We start from the raw sequence: 6,000 nt of genomic DNA, 5'->3' as shown, positions 1-6,000 counted from the left end.
TATGGGCTTAGTCCCTGGAAGCTCTGGTTGGTTGTCATTGTTCCTCATATGGGGTCTCAATCTCCTTCAAGTTTTTTCAATCCTTTCCCTGAATCCTTCAATGGGGGTCCCGTTCTCAGTTCAGTGGTTTGCTGCTGGCATTCGCCTATGTATTTGCCTTATTCTGGCTGTGTCTCTGAGGAGAGATCTATATCCGGTTCCTGTCAGTCTGCACTTCTTTGCTTCATCCACCTTTTATTATTATTATTAACTTGAGTATTTCTTATTTACATTTCGAATGTTATTCCCTTTCCCGGTTTCCAGGCCAACATTCCGTAACCCTTCCCCCTCCCCTTCTATATGGGTGTTCCCCTCCCCATCCTTCCCCAATTGCCACCCTTCCCCCAACAATCACGTTCACTGGGGGTTCAGTCTTAGCAGGACCAAGGGCTTCCCCTTCCACTGGTGCTCTTACTAGGATATTCATTGCTACCTATGAGGTCAGAGTCCAGGGTCAGTCCATGTATAGTCTTTGTGTAGTGGCTTAGTCTCTGGAAGCTCTGGTTGGTTGGGATTGTTGTTCATATGGAGTCTCGAGCCCCTTCAAGCTCTTCCATTCTTTTCTCTGACTCCTTCAACAGGGGTCCCGTTCTCAGTTCAGTGGTTTGCTGCTGGCATTCGCCTATGTATTTGCTGTATTATGGCTGTGTCTCTCAGGAGAGATTTATATCCGGTTCCTGTCGGCCTGCAGTTCTTGGCTTCATCCATCTTGTCTAATTGGGTGGCTGTATATGTATGGGCCACATGTGGGGCAGGCTCTGAATGGGTGTTCCTTCTGCCTCTGTTTTAATCTTTGCCTCCCTATTCCCTGCCAAGGGTATTCTTGTTCCCCCTTTAAAGAAGGAATGAAGCATTAGCATCTTGATCATCCTTCTTGAGTTTCATGTGTTCTGTGCATTTATGGTAATTCGAACATTTGGGCTAATATCCACTTGAATATCTTTTAAAAGAATTGTATAGATTTCATTTTCACAGGGATATATAATCAGAAAGTAGTTATGTTCATTTGGAGATTTAGTTTTACTGTTTTTTTAATGGTTTTTAAGGTTTATTATTATTATTATTTTGGAATCAAGAAGAATGTCCAGCTCGTTAAGTTTTATTGATAAATTTTATGTTTATTTTGATATTTTATTATATATGAATTTATATTTATATATCTATAAATTTATATGGATGGAAAACATACCACCATAGTTTGGAATTGGCTCTGGATCTGTATATTTTTTTTGGTTTTTTTTTTTTCTCTCTTTTTTTTTTTTTTTTTTTTCGGAGTTGGGGACCGAACCCAGGGCCTTGCGCTTGCTAGGCAAGCGCTCTACCACTGAGCTAAATCCCCAACCCCTGGATCTGTATATTTTGCAGTCTGTATAATTCTTCACTAGTTGTTATTAATTTCAACAAAGTTTGTAAATGTCTCCATTGATCTAAGCTTCAAAATTTGGAGTCTTGCCTTCCTGCAGGAAGATGGATCAAAGCAGTCTAGTTACCTACAGTTCTGTGCAATGCAGATTAAGGCAGATCATTGAGGACACAGCTGAGTAAGTTGGTCCTTCACTGTTTCTTCTGGCTGGAGGATCCAGGTTGTTCAATGTCTTCAGTTGGGAGATTATATGTGTCTATAACTCTTTGTTGAATGAGAGCACAATATATACTAGGAGCTTTCTGTGAAGAAGTGCAATAGTGAGAATTTGCAGGAGCTCCCTATGTGCTTCTGAGGCAAGATTTACCAGCTACATAGGGGGTATGTGTAGGAACAGACAAAAGCATCACTTGTACATTACAGCTACAGAAGATTCATTTGCTTCTAAGCTGTTTTCATACAGAGGCTTGAAGTAATAGACACAAGGTACTTCATATCTTTCTTTCAAGGCTGCTTGACTTCTTTCTTTACCTTAGGGTCTTTATGATGTCTCATTTTATTTCATGGATTTTCTCATATTCTCATATTTCTCTAGTTAGACAATATTTATCCTTTGACTGAGTTGTTATTGTTTAAATCACAGAATAGAAGCACCTCTCATTAGTCACTGTACCAGAGACCCCAAAAGACTTTGTAGATATTCTCATATTCTCTCTCCTAACATATTGAACATAGATGAAAAGCATGGAAAAGTCTGGAGCATAAGTAATAAATTTTTCTGACACATTTCCTCCAACAAAGTCACACCTATTTTAAATATACACCTCCTAATTGGGTCACTCCGCATAGGCCAATCATTCAATCACATCAGTCTATGGGGTCCAAACCTATTGAAATCACTACACAGACAAAATATTGAAATGTCTGAGACTATATCATTAAATAATGCCAAAATCAAAATTATCTATTTACAGATAATTTTTACCCAAACACAAAATTATATACATTTCTCACCTTTTCATGATGGGTCATGGATGAATGACTACATATTTGTATACAGAAGTCTCAACAGAAATACAGAAATTGAAATAATACCTTTCAATCTTTCTGACAACTATGAATGAAAGCTGAATATCACACACAATAAAATAAGTGAATGTTTACTAACCAAAGTTGTCTAAAGTCAGTGTAGAATGCAAAATTGGTCAAGACATAAATGGAGAAATATACTATCATACCATCTACAAATAGCAATACTTTGACTTCTTCCTTTCCAATTTGTATCCCCCATCATGTCCTTTAGTTCTCTTATTGCCCTGGATAGAACCACAAGTACCATATTGAACAGATAGAGAAAGAATAGGTTGTTTTGTCTTGTCCCTGATCTTAGTACAGATGCTTTCAGTTTCTCTCCTATTTAGTTTGACATTGAGTATTGGCTTGTTGTACATTGCTTTGATTATGCTTAGGGTTGTGCCCTGTATCCCTGATTTCTCTAATATCTTTATCATGAAGTGCTATTGGGAATTATCAAAGTATTTACCAACATCTATTGAAATAATTATGTGATTTTTTTCTTTCAATTTGTTTATATGGTGGATTACTTTGATGGATTTTCATATATTGAAATACCCATGAATCTCAAGGATAAAGCCTACTTGATCTTGGTGGATGATGTCTTTGATGTGTTCCTGGATTTTGTTTGTGAGTGTTGTATTGGCTATTTTTGCATCAGTGCTCATAGGAGAAATTGGTCTTTAGTTCTCTTTCCTTGTTGAATCTTTGTGTGGTTTTGGTTTCAATGTGACATTGGCCTCACAGAATGAGTTTGGCAATTTTCCTTCTGGTTTTGGGTTTTTTTTTTTGTGAAATAGTTTGAGGAGTACTGTAATTAGCTTTTATTTGAAACTGTCATAAAATTGTGCACTAATCCCTCCTGGCCCTGGGATTTTTAAGTATTAAGTAAAAATGAAAATAAGAATATCACATACCCAAAACATGGGGCACAATGATGGTGGTTCTAAAATGCAAGTTTATAGAACTAACTGCCTTCATAAATAAATTGAAGATCTCATATTAGCAATTTACTGACATATCTGAAAGCTCTAGGAAAAAATGAGCACTTACTCCAACAGTAAAAGGCAAGAAATAATCAAAATCAGGGCTGAAATCCATAAAATACAAAGAAACAACCAAAATGTACACAATCAATGAAATAAAGTATTGCTTTTTGAAAAAATTAGCAAGACTGAGAAATTCTTAATTAAATAAAGTAAAAGATAAGTAGTATTAGGAGCCAGATTTCTGCCCTGTGGATTCAGATGCTGATTATTGTAATCAGATATCTGTTTATAGTCTACATGTTGACAACATCAAGTATTTACTGTTAAAATGTTGTATGATATTATTTTCCATTACTTCTGATTGGTTAATACAGAGATGATCAGCCAATATCTAATTAGCAGAGAAGGAAGCAGGACTTCTAATACAAGTAAGAGGATTCTGGGTGGAAAGAGGAGAGAAGAGAGATAGCTATGAGGGGCTTGCCGTGAATACATAAGTGAAGAAGGAGGCCAAGGCAAGACCAACATGGTAGGTAATGGAATATGTGACTGTAAAGTAGGCTGGAAAGTAGAACAGACTTAGTTGGGTTAAATTAAATCAGAATCTTTCAAGTTTAGGCCCAGAAGATTTTAATAAATATACTAGGTCTTTGTGTCATTATTTCAGAGAAAGTGAGGGGGTAGAGAATTTCCATACTTTTACAGAAAATAGAAGGTCAATATTAATATAGTTAGAAATGGATATGGGGACATGATAACAGATAACAAGTGATTCCAGAGAATGATAATAACACATTTATAAAACTGGAAGATCTATATGAAATGGATAAAATTTTTGAAACATATTGTGTGCTCAAGTGTCTTGATCAGATATTAAGTTTAAAAAAGATGCATAATAGCCTGTAATGTATTAGATAGATAGATAGATAGATAGATAGACAGACAGACAGACAGATAGACAAATAATCTCCAGGCCAGATGGATTTTCAATAGAATCCGACCAGATATTCAATACTAATATTTGTTCAAATCACTCTAAAATGTAGAAACTGAGGAACATTATCTATTTCTTTTTACAAGGTCATGATTCTCTTGGTGTCTAAACTACACAACCAATAAAGAAAGAATATTTTTGAGCAACTTGTCTATAATGATACATGCAAAAATTCTCAATAAAATATATGTAAGATAAATACAAGCACATCCTTGTTCTTGTTCTTATTCTTCTTGTTCTAGTTCTTTTTCTTTTTCTTCTTGTTTTCTTGTTCTTGTTCTTTTTCTTGTTCTTATTGTTCTTTTTCTTTTTCTTCTTGTTTTCTTGTTCTTGTTCTTTTTCTTGTTCTTATTGTTCTTTTTCTTTTTCTTCTTGTTTTCTTGTTCTTGTTCTTTTTCTTGTTCTTATTGTTCTTTTTCTTTTTCTTCTTGTTTTCTTGTTCTTGTTCTTTTTCTTGTTCTTATTGTTCTTGTTCTTTTTCTTCTTGTTCTTCTTGTTCTTGTTCTTGTTCTTCTTGTTCTTGTTCTTCTCTTCTTCTTCTTGTTCTTCTTGTTCTTCTTGTTGTTCTTCTTGTTCTTCTTCTCCTTTTTCTTCTCCTTCTTCTTCTTCTTCTTTCTCCTTCTTCTTCTTCTCCTTCTTCTTCTTCTTCTTCTTCTTCTTCTTCTTTTTCTTCTTCTTCTTCTTCTTCTTCTTCTTCTTCTTCTTCTTCTTCTTCTTCTTCTTCTTCTTCTTCTTCTTCTTCTTCTTCTTCTTCTACTTCCTCTTCTCTCTTTATAAGAACCAGCACCATAGACTGTCCAAAAGGAAATTATAATAAAAGGAACATTGGTTGGGACTTTGCCATTCTTTCAGCAGTCTGATAGTGTCTCATTAGTCAAAGTATTTTGTTTTAGCATATGCACGGCTGATTTAGAAGGCCTGTTTCGGTTATTTTTTTTTCATATACAAGAAGTCTGTACAACTGTCCTTATATACATTGCTAACCAGATCACATTGCTTCCTAGGAGTGTCTGGAGATACAAGCTCAGCTGTAGTCTTGCTTTTAGTGATAACTCACCTTAGTTCACCTCAAAATGATGAGTCTTGTCCAGCTCCTGCTTCTGGGTAAGTATCATAAGATACAGGAGGAGAATGGGGATGGAGGATGAGTTCTTACTGCTCATGTGTGCTATCCATGTATAGTAAGGCAGGTTCTAGTCCCCAAGACAGAAACTGAGGCAGAGTTACATGATAATAAGAAATTTCTGATGAGACAAGTACTGTGCCACATTGAAGACTCTAGTATAGATGGGAAGGATTGCTGTATAGAGCTTTAGGTACTTCCACTTAATTGTTTTGTAGAAAAGCATTTGACATATTTTTAAAAACCACAAACCATACCAGGATCTGAGCTGAAATGAATAACAGAGTACTTCACAAAAGTAGGTTGGGAAGTTTTCTCATAATGTTGCATTGTTATAATTTTAGGAACTAGTAGTGATGCTGTGGTGACACAGACTCCACTCTCTGTAGAAACAATATTTTGTGTATTATATAGATGT

The sequence above is a fragment of the Rattus norvegicus genome, chromosome 4, assembly GCF_036323735.1.
Source record: "Rattus norvegicus strain BN/NHsdMcwi chromosome 4, GRCr8, whole genome shotgun sequence".
NCBI classification, from domain to species: Eukaryota; Metazoa; Chordata; class Mammalia; order Rodentia; family Muridae; genus Rattus; species Rattus norvegicus.
Note: the sequence above shows the minus strand (reverse complement) of the source record.